Raw genomic sequence first — 20,164 nt, 5'->3', positions numbered from 1 at the left:
TCAAATTGTGGTTTTCTGCCCCCTAACATAATCTCAACTACGAAATTCCATAGAACTATCAAAAGTGGGGCATGTTTCCTCTCAGGCACTGTGATAGCATCTTAGGGTTATCATTGCTGTCATGAAACACCATGACCCAAAGCAAGTTGGGGAGGAAATGTATTTGGGTTACAAATCTGGAATCACATTGCACTGAGGGAAGCCAAGGCAGTAACTGAAACAGGGCAGGAACCTGGAGGCAGGAGCTGATGCAGAGGCCATGGAAGAGTGCTGCTTACTGGTTTGCTCTCTGTGGCTTGCTCAACTTGCTTTCTTATACAAACCCAGGAGCACCAACCCAAGGGTGATCCCGCCCACAGGGGGCTGGGTCCTCTCCCATCAATAACTAAGAAGTTGGTCTCCAGATTTGTCTACTGCCCAGCATTCTCCCAGTTGAGGCTCCCTCCTGCCCAACCCCTCTAGTTTCTGTCAATTTGACACAAACCTAGGCAGCACTGATGTGAGAGATAATGGAGAGATATCTGAAACAGATCTCATCAGGTTGATGATAAAGTTGGGGGCGGGGGTGGGTGGGGGGGAAGCGGTGTTCAGAAGCAGTTTGCAAAAAGGCTCTGGGTAAAACAAGGAACTGTGGTGCACCTCCGAGAGCTGCCTACAGAGAATAGAGAATAAGAGAATAAAAGCTTGGCTGACTCCCTGATTGTCTTAGTGCGAGTCCATCTGCACGGGAGGGTGGGGGGAGGGGAGGGGGCAGGGGGCGGGGAGAGGAGGAGGTGAAGGGCACTGTCTATCCATTGTTTGCCTGGCCCCTTTCTGACAGAAAGACTTACTCTAAGTAAACCCAAACCGGCAGGCACAGTCTTTCTGCTGTGAGAGCCAGTTGTCAAATGTTTGCTCCTGCCGAATCCATGCCCTCGCCCTCCCCATCAGTCTTTCTGACTGATCTAAAAATAAATTTCCTGGTACCAGGGCAGGGAGTAACCCGAGCCCAGTTTCGAGGATGGGGTGAAGGAGCCATTGTCTGGCGTTGGACATCTTCCAGAGAGAAACAGACCTGTCCCACTCTCCATGATGCTCTGGGCTGGACAGACCACAGGCTGTGTAGTAACGAGGGAAAGGAAATGTTAGATGGCTCATAGCTGTGTGGGAGATGGCCCATCCGAGGACACTGTATTTCTTTAATCAGCGGCCGCTATGTGAGCGGCCAGGCTGTCTTTTGAAGTGGACACCACAGGAAACCACTCCTCACAGCAGGGCCAGCCCAGGGCTGACAGCATCAGTGGAATCTCCCAGGGCCAGTGTGTGAGTCGCCAGATAGCCAGTTTTATTTCTGGGTTTCCAAACAAAATTGTATTACCCAGTTATTGTTTTTCACCATATTTACTCTCCAAATTCTAGACCGGTTTGTTTAAAGAAGAAAGCCGTTTCAGGGTGCGGAGCTGACGCTGCAGAGGCCAGCCGGGTGAAGTCAGGGAAAGTGTTCTGATGCCAAGGTGTACTGTCACAAAGCCCAAACAGATAGCTCCAAAATACAGTGACTTCTCACCATGGCAGGAAGTGGGTACTTCCCACGATGCCTTTTGAGGCAGCTCTATATGGGATCAAGTTGGTTTTTTTTTTTTAATTTGTAAAATCATACAAATATATAATTATAACTATATATTAAATAACGCTATAGTAGAATGATTTGATACAGTTTAGCAGAAGAGAAATGGAAAATGTTCAAGTTACAAGGACCCTACCCCTAGGAAAAATTCTTTAAACATTAGTCTTTGTAAGCAGGTCAATGGGACCAGTGTGCTCGGTGATTAATTGTGGCTAAGTCCTGCTGAACTAAGGGCCAAAGTGAGGACAAAGACTGTCCAGCTTTCACGATGCTACCTCATGCACGCCACGCCGCAGTGGTGCCTCACACGCACAGGACATGCCACATACCCTAGTGCTGACACACACACTCCACCATGCTAGAGGGTTTCCATCGATTCACTGCACAAGACTGGCCTCTGGCAGCCATATTGCCAGGTTCATGGATCCACTGGGCATCTGGGTCTCTAATTTTAAATGAGCTGCAGCTCTGAGATGTGTCAGTGTGACCTCGCCTCAGCAGCTCAGGCCCTCATAGCTTCACCTCCTCAAACTCAAATCAGTATGCACTTCAAGCATTATCTCAGCAGGGAGGAGGGAGCCATCATGGGTCTGATAGGCAGGCAGCTGTTTCCCTCTTCCCAGCTCCCTGCTTCTCAGCCAGTCTCTTCTGTCGTCTCTCTGCAGCCTGGAGGGAGACAGTCCCAGTTCTGGCTGTCACCCAGACCCTTACTGTCCTTGAGGACACTGGTGGATGTGACTGAGCTAGAAAGCCTCTCGGCATGCGTGCAGGGAAAGGGGGAAAATCCTTTCATTCCAAAATTCAACACAATAAACAAAGAAAGCCATGCTGGGAGGAAAAAAGGCAGGTTCGCCAAAAGCGGTGAGACAGTGGTCCTCCGCCCAGCCCCATTCAGAAATGGCAGAGCCCTGTTTCTGCAGGGGAGGGGCATGTGGGCGCAGAAACCTTCAGGGAAGTGGAACATGGTTCCCGAGAACTCAGTGGGCCCAGAGCACAACCAGTGCTGTGACAAGGTCTGTTGGGCTAGACGCCTGGCTAACAGTGCAGAGTACCCTGGATGGGTCTGAAGGCAGAGATGATGTCTGGAAGGCCCAGTTTCCTCTGTGGTAGGTGTTCAGTTATGGACCACTGTGTTTGTTACAGAAGGCAGAGAAGTGAGCCTAGGTGGCCCAACTCTGGCAGGAAATGGAGCTCAGCCAGAAGTCTCACTGTGCACCTCCACAAGCTGTTTGTTTCAACTTGATCCAATTGTTCAGCATGAGAAAACATCCCGTTGGGGGGGGGGGAGTGGAATCCTGCGGGATATTGTTCTCTGAGTCCCACCCGTTGAGCAGCAACAATGGTATACTGTCCTTTTTCTGCTGAACATTGTTATCAGGTTTCAGTTTGGTCCTTTTGTTTTCTAGGGTAGAGTTAAAAACAACCCGGGTGCGCACACACCGTGGCACAAATCTGAAGCAACACAGCACCTTTCGTTCGTCGCCCAATGTCACGATTCCATTATATCCTGAAAACCTCACGTTTATCCTTGCTTCTGACCTGCAGCTCCTGTGGGCCCTAGAATCTCCCAAGTGCAGGTTGGATATTTTGCGCACAGGTGGGACGGCTGTGACTGGAGTTGCTCAACAGCTTCAGGATGCGGCAGAGTTACATGGGTGGGACAACGAAGCTGAGGAGAGGGATTTTGGCTTGTCTCCTCTAGGGAAGGCTTTACGGTCAGTGAGCTTCAGGCAGCGGGAGGGCAGTGGGTGTGGAAGCTCCACCCCTTCCGGAAGCTCCACCCCTTCCTCCTCTACAGCCTTGTGTGCTTCTCTACCCACTTTAACCATCTGGAAACGCATGTGTCTTGCTGAGTCCCCTTGAGCTGCTCCAGGAAATTAACAGACCCCGAATGAAGAGGTGGTGAGGCCCTGGATCACAGTTAGCTAATCTGTACGGGTCACAGCTGGGAACCGCCATCGCCTCCTGAACTGGCAATCGTCTTGGAGCCTGCACCCTCGACCTGCAGCATCTGATGCTGCCTCTAGGAAGTCAGGGTTAAAATTGAATTAACAGATAGCAGCTGAACTGGTGTCTGAGGGAGAGCCAGGTCATGGATGTGAGACATTGTTTTCTCCTGTCTGCCTGCCCCCAGAGCTTACTCAGGAGGGCATTCCCCTTCACTGTGTTGTGCTCTGGCATTTAGGAACACCCCTCAGAGGATAATGCTCCCCAACTCCTCTTCTGGGTCTCTTGGGCACTTGAAAGCACAGCCATTTCCATGATGCTTTGCCGTGTCTAGACAGCGATCACTAGAGACAGCTGAGAAAATAAAGATGGCCAGGACATATTTTTGCAAAGTTTGAGGTAGTGTTGGGATATTAAAATTCCATTCCAATCTGCATATCTATATAAGCAGCGTTTTGTTCAGCCTGACAAACAGAGGAAGCACCAAGGCTTGCCACCGTAGCGGGGGCCCTGCAGACATGACAGGGTGTGAAGTAATGAAAGTCACAGCAGAACAATTCCCGGTGACTTCTCTGAAATGAGTTCCCAGAAACAGAAAGTAGATGGTGGGAGCCAGGGTTTGGAGGTGGGTGGAGTCAGGGAAGGGAAAGCCTTTGTTTTGTGGGTACAGTCTCACTTTGGGGAACTAGAAAATCCCTGAAGATGGGCAGTTGGTGACAGCAGTCGCCTGGTGAGAATGCTTCCCGCACAGGACTGCATATTTCAAACACTACATGATAGTATTTTACCACACTATCCACACTCCCATCCTCTGTCTGACCAGCGTGAGCTCTGCCTTACCACCAAGATTTATCGCTTCACAGTGGATAAGGGAAGGTGGCAAGACATAGCTAACCTTCCTGAAACCCCAGGCCATCAGAGGTGACCATCTACAGAATCTGTCCATGTTCCAGGCAGCTCCATCTGCAAGCCACTAGCCTCAGGAGTCATACCTTCTGTATGAAATGGCCCTTCCTTCCACTCATTGTCCCAGTGACCTCTGGGATTCCTTGAAGTAGCCTCGGATCCTGCATCCAGGGACACCACCCTGTCTCCATGACAGTATTCTTGTGGCACTTGGTTTCTGATGGTAACAGAGGTGTGTTGTAAAAGATTCTGGATCTTGGGCTGGAGAAATGGCTCAGTGGTTAAGAACACTGACCGCTCTTCCAGAGGTTCTAAGTTCAAGTCCCAGCAACCGCATGGTGGCTCACAACCATTTATAATGGGATCAGATGCCCAATTCTGGTGTGTCTGAAGACAGCTACAATGTACTCACATGAATAAATAAATAAATAAATCTGGGCCTTATCACCATAACAGGTTTGAGGAGACAGAGAGATTTGCTTTGATTTAAGTAATACCCAGCATGCACATGAACGGAAATCTCTCATGGGACTCATTGATGTGTAGGGTAGAAGGGAGAGACACAGGAAGAAGTAATGGCATCTGGCTTCTTTCATAGCATCTTGTCCCTTCCCATGAGCCTCTTTGAGTCTACACCCAAGGGTTTGATTGACATTAGGGCTCAGTTTAGCCAACAGGCACTTAGGAGTCCACGAGGGCTGGAGTAGAGTGCCTGTTTACTTTGAAGGCAATTTTTTCCCTCAGCTTCACTGGTTAGCAGCGCCTGCTCACATGTGCTGTCACCTTCGCTCGCTTTGTCCACAATGAGCCACCTCTGCCCTCACGCCCTAAGATGTGCCAGGCAACAGCAGATAACATTTTCTTTCACTGTGTTTCTGGGCCAAGCAAGCTTTGTGGCTTCAAAGTCAATAAGGAAAGGTTATAAGATGAAGCCAACCTGCAGCAGCTGGGTCTGACAAGGCCCATTTATCTCACATGTTCCTGGACTTTTTTGCTACTTCAGAGCCTCAGCTGTTCCCAGAACATTGCACGTCGGTCAGTCCAGCCATAACTGCCTCCCTCGGTTTCTTACATCCCACTGAGAGGCCTGGCTTGGGGAAGGACTCAGCCAGTCTGAGTTCCTCTCTCATTAGCAGTGGTGCCTCATGCTGGCAGGACCACAGCAGTAGGGAACATGTGGCAGAGATAAACACTGGCTTCAAGAGCTCCCTAGCCGTAGACAGGAGCACAGGCACACCAGTAACAGCAATGGAGACCACAGCTCGGGGACCCCGGGATATGACGAAGGACATATATTGATGGCAGTCTTCCCCAAGAGCTGACTCAAACCTAGCAGAATCTAGATGAGTCCAGTTCAAGCAGAGCCCCACCCACCCGCTCCCAAGCTCCCATCGAACGAGTCAAAGGACCACAGGCCTGTCTAAACAAAGTAGACTGCTTTCCTGGGGTGTGTCTTCCAAAAGCAGCTTGTTTTTAAGAGAGTTTGTCTAAAGTAATGTGTTGGTGATAGTAAGATGACAGAGACGGCCTGGAAGAGTGGGGGCTGGGATGTATCAAGAGCAGGCTCATACCTGAGCAGGAAAGATCAGTGACCCCACATCCCAAGGCTCCTAGGAGCAGCAGACCATTTCCCGGGCAGAGGACCCTGATCCAGATGTCTCTGTAGCTGAGGTGGGACAGGAAGATCTGCAGAGAACTTCCTTCTCTATGAAGCCAGTGCCCTGATAGATAACAAGGATTGGGTAAGGAATAGGCAGAATGAGGAGGAAGCATTGGGAATTGTCATTCTCCAAGCCTATTCTCTCTCACCGTGCCAAAGGACCCGCTCTTCAATAGGCCAGGAGGAAGCAGAGACATCTGCAGACCCCCAGGCCAATCTGGTCCTGTGTCTCTTTGGCTGCATGTCTTGCAGGGATCCATCGGAGCTATGAGCTCTCTTCACTGGGATGTGTGGGAGCAGGAAGCTGGCCTAAGAGTGCACAAAGTGCATCCTGCTGTTCTCAGCCTTCCTCTGCATGATCGGATTTTGGTTCATGTGACTATGGCCTCTCATTCAGACTTCGAGGAGCATGGAGTAAACCCTGAGCCAAAGGTGAAGGAGGCTGGCCTCGAACCTATCTCTTTGAGAGGATAACATGGTCACTTGCCCTCAGTGACCTGTGTGCTTGCTAGACCTGGATTTTTTTTTTTCACCCTGAGCTTCGTTTGCCTAGGGACATATAAGTCTAGATACCTCCCTAGCTTGAGCCCAACAGATGCACAGACCTCCATGGATGGACAGGCCTCCACTCCTGCAATCCCAGAGAGTGCCCTTTCTGACAGAGAGTGACACAAGTGTTCCTGTATCATGGGAGAGGTTGACAAAGCTTTACATAGAGGCCATCATGACAAGCCCCCCCTCCCCCCAGGATTTGCCTAAAATGCAAATCCCTGTCTGCTTCTTTTCCTGTGTGCTGCTAGCCTATCCCACTCTAAAGACCAAACAGCATTGCTCAGAGCTCCTGGGCTCTTGGCTCCAGCTCACTGCTCCTGTGGCTTCTTGTGAGAAATGTGTGTGCAAGCGATGCTGGGCAGCCCAGAGGCTGAGAGAGTTCTGTTAGCTTGGTAAACTCTAGAGGATGTCCTCATGGCTGAGGACACAGCAGCTCTCTTCAGCTGCTCAGGACACCTACAGGTTAGGTAGCCACCCTCCATCCCCTGGAGAATGTCAGCACTCAGGGCCCTGGGATGGGGTTTACCCCCTGGGACCTCAGTGTTCATTCTCAGTGATGGGCTGGCGCTCCTACAGGAAGTGACCAAAGGAGAAGGAGAGGCCAAGAATGACTCCAGGCAGGCATCAGGGTGACCCAGTCATCCTGGACACAGTGACCTCACAGAGTAACCCAACCTCTAGGTCTCTCACACTTCCTTTGCCTTGCAGTCAGCTGAGGTGTGATGTCTACTGGCCTCCAGAGTCCTCCTCAGGGATCCAGACATCTACCAGTTCCCAGGGAGGTTCATCAGGTCACTTCCCCGAGGCAGGAGCACTCCTGCTTTATGGAGTTAAGGAAAGGAACCTGCACTGTCTAGAGAGTGAGGACTAGGCAGCATCCAGACTACTGCTCTGTTCTGAATTAAATACTAATAAGATCCAAATGTCAGCTCTGAAGAGTGGGTGATTCCCTGTGGACATCAGGCCTTTTGAACACCTCCTGGAGGCAGGGCAAAGGTCAGGCAGCACAGGGCTGCCCTCCACTTTCGCCTTTATATCTGTGTGGAGTTAAATGCTTCTCCTTGGGGTAGAGTGTGAGCGGTTCACATCCCAGGCACCACACCTAGTTGGTCGGTAAGGTGGTCACTAACGCACTTTCAACGTCATTGTTTCTCTCTCCACCTCAGCTCCGACCAAGGCTTCCACACACTGTCTCATTCAGAAACAGAACACAACCACTTTCTCTTGACTCAACAGAGAGTGGCCCAGCCTGAGCTTAAAGCGCTGGTTGTGAAAGTGGGACTGTTGTACAGTGGTGTAGGAGACTCAGTACCAATATGGTCCAGAGCCAGGAGGCCAATGTCCAGCATGGCCCAGGGAAGAAGCAAATTAAAACTCTCTAAGCATGAACAAGCCATCGGGAGGGTTGACCTGGCCACACAGCGTCTGCTCAGCACTTCTCTGAGGCTCCTGAGAACTGAGGGCACATATCTGATGTCCAGTATTGGTGGGGGCAGATGCTCATGAGAAGAATTTCATTACAGTGAACTAAGTGAACTGCAGGCCAGTAGGAGGGCATAAACAACAAGATGAGATGAAATTTAAGATTTGAGGAAGAAGGGCTGGAGAGATGGCTCAGTGGTTAAGAGCTCTGACTGATCTTCTGGAGGTCCTGAGTTCAAATCCCAGCTATCAATCACATGGTGGCTCATAACCATATGTAACAAGACCAGATTCCTTCTTCTGGTGTCTGAAGACAGCTACAGTGTACTTACATATAATAAATAAAACAAATCTTTAAAAAAAAAAAAAAAAAAAAGACTTGGCGAAGCAAAGGGCAAAGGCCATGAGAGGCGTTAAGTCTGGAATAGGCCCTCAGATCCGTCTATGGGCTGAAGCCTCATCCCAGGGGAATGGATCCAACCGTGGTGTTCTCACCCCTTCCCAACCATCTACAGCCAATACTTCACCCCTTTTCCCATACAAGGTCACTTGCTGATCATAGTCAAAATGTCCCCAGAGCTGAAGCATCCTGGGAAGGTCCCTAAGGAAGACTCAAGGGAAGGCGCCACTGGGTACAGTTCTCCCCCACCATTGCTGGTTCCCATCATGTGGCCCAAGGTTTGTCTGATGCTACCTGGTGATATGTTCTGTCATGTGGCAGCATGATGCAGTGGGAGGGGGTGCCTTAGTGGGCTCATGCTTTGGCAGCCCCCCACCCCCATCCCAGGTACCAGCCATACCATGGTCTAGTATAAAATGAAGTTTATTTGGGGGCATGAGAAGGGAGGTTGAGAAGGGTGTAAAGGCAGAGAAAGAGGGGGGACAAAGAGAGAGGGAGAGAGAAAGAAGAGAATGTCTGGGAACCCATGGAGAGATGGGAGGAAGAGGACAGAGAGGGAGAGAGAGAGAGGCCAGAGAGAGAGGGAGAGAGAGGCCAAACAGTCCTTTTATAGCAAGCCAGGCTGATACCTGGCTGTTGCTAGGTAACTGTTGGGCGGAGCCTAAAAGCAAAGCTAACACCTAGTTTTGACCTCTCCACAGTCAGATCTAGGAGGGACTTCCCAATGCTCCAGTAGGATTATGTGTTTATTTGGAAGTTCTGTAATTGGGGAAGTTGCTCATCACTGTAAATATCATCTTTCCCTAGACTTTCCCTGAGCTACTCCTCAGTCACTGCAAGGTCTTTGCTTGGCTCACCCAGAAGACACCAATTGTCTACAATGCTGGACCTCTGTGGGAGCTTGCCTGCAGTTTCCCATGTACATCTCCTCCAAACAGCACATCAAAATGTCTTCTCCTGTCTTAAGAAGATATCAGAGTCCTCTACGGCCTGACAAGACCTGTGGAAAGTTGAGCTCCGTCGCAGAAGGTCTGAGCATGGTTCACACTGAGCTTGGAAGGTGGCAAGCCAGCCAGAGGTCAGATGTACACACTTGACTAAGGATGTCATCCTTATACAGTAATGGCCACGACCTCTGGGATAGGCTGCTCACAGAGAATGCCAAGGGTCCTGAAGACTGAGGACACAACTGGTGGCTCACACTCACATTAGGAGGAGCAGAAACTTGCACCAATTTTATTATTATTATTATTATTCTCTTGGTCCGTGTGTGTGGGGTGTGTGTGTGTGTGTGTGTGTGTATGCATGGAGTCCAGAGGTCAACCTTAGGTATCATTCTTCAGGGGACATTTACTTTGCTTACTGAGGTGTCACTGGCCTAGGTGTCACTGGCCTAGGTCTCCCTGATTAGACCTGCTGCCCAGGAAGCTCCAGGGACCTGCCTGTCTGAACCTCCCCAGGGCTGGGGTTACTGGCACGAGGCACCACACTCAGCTTTTTACATGGGTGTTTGGGGTCAAACTCAGGTCTTCATACTTGCCCAGCAAGCACTTTACAGACTGAACTATGTCCCCGGCCCCAGGATTTGTTACTCTTTATGGATCCTAGGTGCTCTCGGTCGTATTCTGATGTTTCTGGGAAGAGGGAGCCTCTCCCATGCAGTGTGAATAGAGATTTTGGTTTTGTTTCCCTGAAAAGGGATTATTAAATCAGGGCACACCTTACATCTATGCTGGGAAGGTTTTGACAGTGTAGCAAGACCAAGGCTCCACCTGAGATCTCTCTCAAGACTGACAGTCCTCAGAATTGGCCACACCCAAAAGCTGTGTCTTTCCTCAGATCCTGGTGGCTCCCTTCCTTGAGTTTCTGCTTACACAGGAACCAGGAGGATACAGAGTCCCAGTGATCCCTGCAGCATCTGCAGCTAGGACCAGAGTGCGTGGTCACCCTTAGCTTCCCACTCTCCTCAGAGCCTAACTCCAAGTCCCTGCTCTTGAAGGAAGAGAAAAGCCAGATGGACAGGTCCCTATAGCTCCCAATCTATGTTCCTCTGCTAACCCAGTCTGTGTGCATACACAGTCACTGCTGTTTCAGCTCTAGCTGTGCGTTCATGTGTGTGTGTATGTGTGTGTCCAAGGAAACAGTGGGGACTCAAGAGGGACAAGGAGACCTAGAGGCTAATCCAACCTTTAGAATGGTAAGGAACTTGCAACCTCATGTGCAAACAGTGGGCTCTAACGAGGGGAGGGGACCATTCAGAACCCTCCGCTCTCTGAACTTTCATTCCACAGCTTTATAAGTAGCTTTTTTGTTGTTGTTGTTGTTGTTGTTGTTGCTGCTGCTGCTGCAACTTCCCAATGAACTCGGCTCTGGAGAACACTCACAGAGGATTTTAAACAGAATTACAGCGGCGTGGCTTCACTGAGACCCAGAGGAGCCCTCTGGTCCCTTGTCTTCTTTCCTTGGAAGAGTCTAGGTAGGTGTGGAACAGAAGGCCTTTCCCTGTGGTGCCTCACCCTACCCTAACACTGTTCTGTGTCCTAGCTGCCAAGGGTACACTCCCGCCCTACAATTATTCTGTGCTGTCCTCCACAGACTGGTAGGATTAAAGCCTGAGCCTGTGTTCCTGGATGCAATAGCTGCTGGAAAAGCTATAGGACAAAGAGCCAGCATGCTCACTAAGGTGGAAACACAAAGGCTAGGCTCTATCTCCCGGACTGTCACAGAAGCATCAGATCTGCCAGAATGGCCACAGATGAACCCACAAGGCAGGGGACAGAAGCGCTGTCCTGCCAGAGCCTGGGGCTTTATCAGATGCATGTCCACAGCTCTGCATATAAGCTGAGAACACAGAGGCTGGGAGGGGCCTCCCCACCACACACGTGGTATATACACAAGTCTCCAGGTACAGTCTCCCTCTGTGAGGTATTCTACTGTGGGTCCCCTCTCCTCCCCAGACCAGCCTTGATTTTCATGCATAAGCAACACTTGTACTGCCCAGGAATACAAAGGGAAGTCTTAGGCTGGTGATAGAGATAGAAATTGAGAGCACAGACCTCATTTAACTGGGAGCTACTGTTTGAAATTACATTTAGACGCCATTTTTCACAGAAGTAAAACACGGCTCAAGAAACTGAGAGTCTCATTCAAATTCTACAAACCAGGAAGCTGTTAGAAACCTAGTGTGGTCAGGCCTCATGGCCCCCCTGTCCCAGAGCTGGAAGTACAAATGTCCCACCTGACTTCAGATACCTGAGTGGAACCTGATGGCTACAAACAACCCACTTAGCTTCCTACTCTCTCACCTGAAACCCAGCACATGGAATTCAATATGGAATATACCAGACTTTTCTTTATAGCAAAGGTCTCCCCTCCTCCCTCTCTTTCTCTCTTTCCCATCTCTTTCTCTCTGCACACACACACACACACACACACACACACACACACACACACACACGTCAGAAAGCCTCTTCATTGCTGGTTTATAAATGTGCTTATATGATCCATACATAAGCAATGGTTTCTACAACCTAGACTCACACACAAACACGAAGAGTAGCCAACCCTCTCAGAACGTGTTCTAGGGGCCTCTTGGCCAGGAGCTGGCTGTACACGTGGTCACTCTGCACTCTAGCTAAGAAGAGGCGAAATTCATTTGACTAGGCTTGGCCGGCACCCAAGAAGGGCTGGCCTAGGAAGCTGGCCTGGCAAAGTACCATGTCTTCTTGCTTCCATAGTTCCAGTAGGGAGTCTTAGCCTTGTGAAGAGCTTTCTGCCCTCACTGAGGGTCCCTTCCTAGAGCTCAGGCCCAAAGCCAGGGAAAAAGAGAAACAGGGCTAGAAGAGACTTTCCCAGAAGAGAGCCCCTGTGTCCTCTCTCCACAAGAGTCCACAGGGGAACAGCAACCATCATGAAAGGCTAAGCATTTTCACAAAGGGTGAAACACGTATTTCTTTACAGGGCACTGAGGAAATCTGCTGCTCCTGGGACTCTGAGGTCTGAGATCTTCTCAGATTTAACGTGGTAGCCTTGCGCCCCACACCCTTCCCCCCAGTCATAGGCCGCCCACAACCCCTCCCCCAGTCACTGGCCGCTCTCAGTCTTTGGGCTGTATTTCCCTGCGGGGCTTATTTTTAAACACTATTCATGGGAGTATCCTACCGTGCACAGTGTGGGCCAGAGGCAGCTGCAAGCTTCCCTCTCTCGCACCAATTAAAGCCGAATTTGATGCTCCTTAGCATATGAATCAAGGCACCAGGCAGTATATTTATTGCTTACTCAAGCCCTTCTCAGCTCTGCTCCATCAGTCTCCACCCCCAGCCCTGAACCCTGGGTTGGCCTGTGGCACCTGCAGCTTCCTTGTGCCCTGCCCCTCTGTCCAGAATGCCTAGGTCGCAGAGACTATATATAAATAGCTTTCTGTGGGCCAAATCAGGTTTGGTGAATGCTCCCTGGGCACCGGGGATCTATACCAGTTGTAAGAAAGATATTTTTAATAAAATATCAAGATGAATGGGAAATGCAGGGATTCAGCTGACTGGCTGGCAGCACCCTCGAATTTGGATTCTAAACTAAGAAACCATTGAAGGGATTTTGTGATTTATGCGGGTCAGGAGACATGAGGAATTCTCCTAATGAATGCATTGCTCCTGTGTTTCCCATTTCCTGATTAAAAAGAAAAAATTCTCGAGGCTGACACTGCCTATCGTGATTTTAGGAGGTTAAGGAAGATCGTTTGTCTGTGAATATGGATGCTGCGGGCATCTGAAAGGAAGAGGCTGGGCGTGCTCTAAAATGCAGTGACAGTATTCTCCGAGCATGCATGGCATCGCAGGCTGGCGGCAAGCCCAGACCTTTGATATTGATCAATCCACAGGAATCAGTCAGTGGAGACAGAGGATGCTACATGATAATTCTGAGATCCACAAACCCCTTGGCACAGGCTTTGCCTTTCTGTAAGAGGCTCAGAAAATGAAGGCGGCCAGAGGCTGTGCCGTCTGGAGTCTGTAGGGCTTTTGGGCATTCTTTGTGTGTTTGCATGGTGTGTGTGTGTGTGTGTGTGTGTGTTGTTGGCCATACACATGAATGTGTAGTTGCATGCTCCCACAGAGGACAGAGAAAGACATAAGGTCTCTCTCTGTCATTCTCTGCTTTAGTCCCTTGGAATTGAACTGGAAGCTCACCATGTCTGTGAGGTGGACTGTGTTAGTGTTTTGTCTAGGCTCCACCCCACAGTTACCAAAGCTGGGGTTACAGGCACAGATAGCCTTGGTCATCTTTCTGTGTGAGTGTCACACAGCAAGCACTCTTCCCTCTGGAGCCATCTCCCCAGGCCTATTGGACATTCTTGTACTTTTCGGAAACCAGGAGGACCTGTTGGCGACCCTGAACAGAATCTAAACTAAGCCCTTGGTTTGTCCAGGGCTTTGATTTTTTTTTTTTTTTTTTTCTGCTCATGGCTTATCTGGCATCTCATCCAGCTCTGAGTCTTTTGTTCCCAGACTCTCTAGAGGTACCCAGAGTTACTGGGTAAACAATACAGGACCCGAATGGCACTAAACACCTTCCCTGTGTTAGGAGTCGGAAAGGATGCCTTATGAACCTAAGGACCTCCAGGTAAAACGGGCAGATGAAGCAGGGGACCCTCTCTGCTCTCCAGACCCTTCACCAGTGAGAGGAAGGTAAGGACAGGATGGACCATCTGGCCACCTCTCCCCCACACTGCTCTGACTGATGCATGACCCTGACATGCTTGAACAAGCAGAGCCAGCACTAATGAATGTCCACCAAGCTAGGGCAGGGCCACAGACTGAGCCCCTCAGAAGACTGTGTGTGTGTGTGTGTGTGTGTGTGTGTGTGTGTGTGTGTGTGTGTGTGAACTGTTCTGCTCTGCAGGAGCTTAGAGAGAAATGCAGTAAGTCCAACCATCACTTATTCTGGAGATAGGCTGTCCCCAGTCAGAATCAGGAGTCAGGTCCCTCTGGGTGGGGACCCAAACTGAATGTTTTGGACAAAACTAATGTGGACACGGCATTGTCAGATGACAGCTAGACCTGTTCTAAGACTTCCATACCAGGAGAGCAGGGTATCAGGGTTCTACTGCAGGAGGGGGCAGGGCTGTAGTTGCTCTTTCTGCCTTACTCCTTGTCCATCAGCACTAATGAATACCTGTGTGATGGATGGATGGACTGATGGTATTTAGTCCTCAGGGAGCAAAACCCCAACAAGGCCTACTCAGGTGGAAGAGCGGAGTATTGGGTGCTAGCTCCCAAGTTAGAAACACTGGGAGGTGAAGGGGCCATTTCCTGGTGCCTGAAGGAGGCTTAGTAGCCTTAAAACCTGCCTAGCTGTTAGACATAACAACATGAGCTCGTGCTGTGACTTTGTCTTTTCATCGCCTCCCAGAGGCTTGTTCTTTAAGCTGAGAGTAGAGTGGTCAGATCAAGATCACCACAGAGTCCTTAGGATGGACTGGTGCCCGGATGATAGGGAAACCGGGAGTGGTTGACCAGAGGAGGACCCAGGGAGGAAGCACCCTCTGCACAGAGGCACAGCCTCCTCAGACACCAGCCAGGCCAAGGCCGTGACTTTAAACTTCTAGCTTCTGACCCTGAAACAAACAAATCCATAAGCTGCCCAGCCTGTGGCTTTCTTCGAAGCAGCCTCAGTGGGCTGAACCCATTTGATGGCTTTCTGTCCCATGAGAGTCACAGGGGATCTGATTTCAAATCCCCAGCACCCACATATAAAGCCAAGTGTGGCCAAGAACTGCCTATGCAGAGAGTCGGGAGTCAGAGACAGGAGGAACAGGAGGCTTCCTGACAACCAGCCTAGTTCTAGGTTTAGTGAGAAACCCTGTCTGAAGGAATTAAGTGACTTCCTCCTATGGCCTCTACGGGTACATGGATGCACATATCTGTATGCATGTACATGCACAGGCAAGCATAAGCGCACATAATGAAGAAATAAAGTTTTTAAAACAAAGAAAGGACTTAATGACTTCATTATATTAAATTAAGTTTAAAAGCATAAATGTAGTGAACAGACAGCTTTAGGGCCCACAGCAAAGAACTTGTGGCCAGGAAGGGTTTAGCACTCTGGGGACTTTTACCTGGGTCAGTATAGCCCCAGAAGAAGGCCATGTGCCATCAAGCCAGCTTGCCCCACTCCAAGGTCCACAACTGGAGTGGATCCTGCCTTCTTTCCCTGGAATCCAGAACTGGAGGTGGCTTTGCCCACACTCCCTCCCTCTGGCTGTGTTTGTACAGTCACTGCCTGCTGCAGGACAAGAGGGCTTTGTTTCCTGTTCGCTTGGGAGGTCAAGGTCCGTTGCAGTTTGCGTGTGGCTTCTCTATGTGGGACAACTTTGCCATGGACATTTTCCCTCTGGGCAGATGCCAATCACTCATCACCATTTTGTGTGAGTGATATCTGTGGCACATTGTAGGAGCCAAGTGAGGTCTAGTGGCTCCCATGAACCTCATAGACACTGGTGACTGTCGGCTGACCCTCGGCAAAGATTCCAGGTCCTCAGGAACAAGTCTCTGCTGCAGAGCCTCTTGTCAGCTCTGACAAGGATTGATGAGGGAGCCTGTCCCAGCAACTGTTCATGCCTAGGAATATTGGGGAGTCCAGGTGGCATTTGTAATAGACTGTGCATAAAGAGTTCTCCATAGGTTTACATGTTTGAATGCTTAGTCCCCAGGTGGTGGCACTCTTTTGATAGGATGTGAGGCTTGGCTGACTGAGCTGGGTCATAGGGGACAAGTCTTTGAGAACTTTAGCCCATCCCCACTTCAGATCTGTGAGGAACCATAAAACACACTGAGGCAGGCAGGAGGAAGCAGAGTAGGTCATTGTTGAGGGAAATATTAAAAAGAACGGCAAGTTCCCATGCTACACTGAGCACCAGTGGGCCACATAACTCCAGCAGGGTGTTCTCATTTCAGCAGACTCTTTGGCCCAGAGCTTCCAAGTTCCCTTGGTGGGTCATTGCCATGCCAGCCCCATGCAAAGACCATGCAATTGGCTGTCACAATTCCCAGTAACCGAGTAAAATCAAAACTCTAGAAGCTTATAATTAATCAGTCAGATTTATATATCAATAAATTTTCAATACACAAGATGCCCACACAATAAATTCAGGGCCAATTGATAATGGTACAAGTTGCCCACTTAGATTAGACTAGTTATTCCAATTATTCTATCCCTATATGATATTGTATCTACCTGTGGCTATTTAAAACCATATGGAATCTGAATCATCCTGTTCGTCCTACAACTTGCTTCCTTCCTCTGTCACTCCCTGTCTCCATCTCTGCAACTCTTCGCTCCGCCTCCCTTTTCCCTGTCCAATCACAGGCTTCTTGTATTATATTTAAAGTGATTGGACAGGGACAATTCTGCTACAGGTCATCATACAAGAAAGTAGGTGTTTGGGTCCCCATCTAGGATAGAAGCTGTCTCGGGTTAGACTGATCAAAACCCTCGAAAGACCAGTGAGATATTTCAGCAGGTAAAGGTGCTTTTGTGCAGTCATGGTGACCTGAGCATGCCACCCAGCATATAGGAAGAGAACCCATGCCATAAAGTTGCCATCTGACCTCCACATGGATAGCAGGGCACACACACCGGCCTCACACACACCAGTGTGAGGGTGCGTGCGTGTGCGTGTGCATGTGTGTGTGTAGGTGTGTGCAAGTGCAGGAGGTGCGCAGAGATCAACCTTGGCTGTGCACCTTCAAGTTCTGTGTACCTTGTTTTTTGAGACGAGGTTTCTCATTGACCTGAAGTTGACAGAGTTTTAAGTCTTGGACTAGCCAGCAACAAGTCCAGAGGTCCTCCTGTCCCTTGCCTTCCCAGGGCTGACATTAGATGTGAGCATCCCTATGCCAGGCTCTCTTTTGGGGTCTCAGGGGTGGCAGCAGGGGTGGGGTTGAACTCAGGTTCCCATGTTTGCTATTACTCTTCAGCCCTTGTCTTAGTTAGGGTTTTACTGCTGTGAACAGACACATGTTGTACACATGACAAGGCAACTCTTATAAGGACAGCATTTAATTGTGTCTGGCTTACAGGTTCAGTCTATTATCATAAAGGCAGGAGCATGGGAGCATCCAAGAAGGCATGCAGGAAGGAGCTGAGAGTTCTTTATCTTCATCTGAAGGCTGCTAAGACTTGCTTCCAGGCAGCTAGGGCAAGTGACACACCTAATCCAACTAGGCCACACCTCCTAATAGTGCCACTCCCTGGGCCAAGCATATACAAACCATCACAGCCCTTCAGATATCCTTTCAGCCCACACTTGGCTTTTAAATACAATCTTCTCCGAGCTAGAACGCATCACTCTGTTGTACATGCTACTTCCTACAATGAATGAGGTATGCACATACATGAATGATGTACATGAACATAGGAATGAGGCATGTTCATGCTATTGTCATGTGTACAAAGTCTCTAGGGATTCTTTGATCAGGACTGTGCGTTTCTGAAAGAAGAAATAGTCCATGATCTTGAACATAGCCTATGATGGGCCTCACTGGGTCTAACACTGCAACCCCTCACTCCACCCTCCCCTCCAGAAAAGCACCGTGCACCTGTCCCTCCAAGGAGGTATCTACGTGAGGCACAATCTTCACCTCTGAGTGAGGGGTCTCTGTGGGCCCATAGTCCTCTGGGATGTTGGCATGGACATGCACATCCATATACAGTGGGTAGAAGGGCTTGTGTTGACCTCATCTTCTTGACAACGGCAGTGGGCCCACATTCCCTGGAGACTCAAAACTGTCAGGCAGTCTATCAGAAGCCCCCGTTGCATACCTGGCACTTGGCTGCATTGAAGCCTTCCTCCCTCCACAGAGTAGGAGAGATGCTGCTTGCCCAGGCATCTCACTGCCCCTCCTGAGTAAACCTGTACAGTTTACCTGTAGAGAAAGGTAGCTTAGATTCTTCGGGTACCTTGAAGCATTGCTCACAACGGTGGCTTACTTCACCGACACATTCACACGTTACCAGGTGGTACTCACAGTCTACGGCTGTAGGACACTGTATGTGAAGGAGCCACATAGAGCAAGAGGTTTTGGGTCTCAACATGATGTAATCTAGACGATTAAGGAAGACAAGAACAACGGTTCTTAAAGGGGAGAGGAACGAAGCAGGTCTGGCCACACCTTCTCCATGACACCTGTCTTCTGGTGCTGGGAGACACCTGTCATGTACTCTTTAGGAGGAGGAGTATATGGCAGTGGGATTTATGGTTTTCAGTGGCTCCCACCCTCCTGCTCACCCCAGCTTCCTGTCTGGTTGTCTCCCAGCTGCCACTGTTTCCTAGCCACAGAGTAATCCAGACATTTAGCTGAGTGTCGTGGTTTGTATCAGAAATTTCCCATAGGCTCGCGTTTGAACACTTGGTCCCCAGCCTGTGGTGCTGGCTGGTGAGGTTGTGGAACCCCTAGGTGGTGGAGCCTCACTGGAGAAAGTGGGTCACTGGGCACGGGCCTTGAAGTTTAACAGTCCAGCCCAGACTCTCTTTGCTGCCAAACGACAGTTAAAATGTGACCAGCTGCCTCTGCCTACTACCTTTTCCACCGTGGTGGTTTGTGACTCCTCTAACTGTGAGCCCAAAGTAAACCTTTCTTTCCTAAGTCGCTTTGTTGGGTGTTTTCCTCGCAGCGAGAAGAAAGGAAACGAAGGCACCATGCTTCCTTCCCCTCCATCCAAGCTCTGATCCTGAGGCCAGAATCCAGGGCTGCTTACTTTGGGAGAATATATACTAAAATTGGAATAGTACAGAGAAGATTAGCATGGCCCCTGTATAAGGAAGACTTGCAAATTCCTGAAGTGCCCCATAAAAACAAACAAACAGAATCCAGTGTTAGAAACCCTATCCAGAGAGAGGATCACCCCGATCTTCACTCGTGCCTCACGACACCTCATTTCTCTCAAGTTGACCTCCATCCGTGGGAAGCTCCCAAAAGCCTCAGAAAGAGAAAAAGGGCATTGTCTCAGGCGATGTGATCTTCATCTGGGTGACAGGACTAGCCTGGGACAGGCATGGCCTCTGTACAGTGTGAGGTCTCTGCTCTTCCCCTTCAAATCCCAAGGCTGTGCTCAGCCCAAGTCCACAGGGTTGCCGCTCGCTAGCAAGGCTAGAGGTCAAGATACAAAGTCCCATGTCACAGGCCAGTTCTCCAGGGAGCAACAAGCTGTCACTCACTAGATACCAAAGCATAATAAACAGGGGCTGAAGGCAGGGCAGCCTTATTCAGCTCAGGGCTCTGCGCCCAGAAATGGTATCCTGGCCATAGTCTCCTCGGGGGCACTAGCACTCCCAACAAACCCACAGTCCCCAGGGGTTGTGTCTGCACTTAAGCCTTCTGCTCTGGGTCTGCCATGGGTCAGTCCCAGCAAAACAGTCTTTCCATGGCCTGGCGATGTAGGCTGCTTATTGTATGGGTGTGGTCACCAGCTGCTGTCAGGACATGGGAACAATTTTTCAAACTTCTCTCATGGATCACTTACCACTCACTAGATTTCTGGGTCAGTTGTGAATAAGCAACTTTAAATAGGAAACAGTTTCGTGTGTGTGCGTGTGTGTGTGTGTGTGTGTGTGTGTGTGTGTGTGTATGTGTTTTAGAGGAAAAGTATTGTCCCAGGTTTAAATGAGCTATTTTGA

At 49.7% G+C, this 20,164-nt stretch overlaps 1 protein-coding gene and 1 non-coding gene across 4 annotated transcripts in view; one reads left to right on the top strand and one right to left on the bottom strand.

The window, feature by feature from the left end:
• The window catches only part of LOC147000554 (uncharacterized), a 129,237-nt gene that overhangs the window by 17,259 nt on the left and 91,814 nt on the right, over positions 1 to 20,164 (bottom strand). The gene's annotated exons all lie outside the window — the stretch shown is intronic.
• LOC115029825 (U6 spliceosomal RNA) lies at positions 19,242 to 19,344 on the top strand. The gene has a single exon (XR_003835382.1). It is a non-coding gene; the product is annotated as a U6 spliceosomal RNA (small nuclear RNA).

The sequence above is a fragment of the Mus caroli genome, unplaced genomic scaffold (assembly GCF_978045245.1).
Source record: "Mus caroli unplaced genomic scaffold, Mus_caroli_1 scaffold_18, whole genome shotgun sequence".
In the NCBI taxonomy this organism is placed as follows: domain Eukaryota; kingdom Metazoa; phylum Chordata; class Mammalia; order Rodentia; family Muridae; genus Mus; species Mus caroli.
The sequence above is the reverse complement of the archived record's forward strand: the minus strand, read 5'-3'. Positions and strand labels throughout refer to the sequence as shown.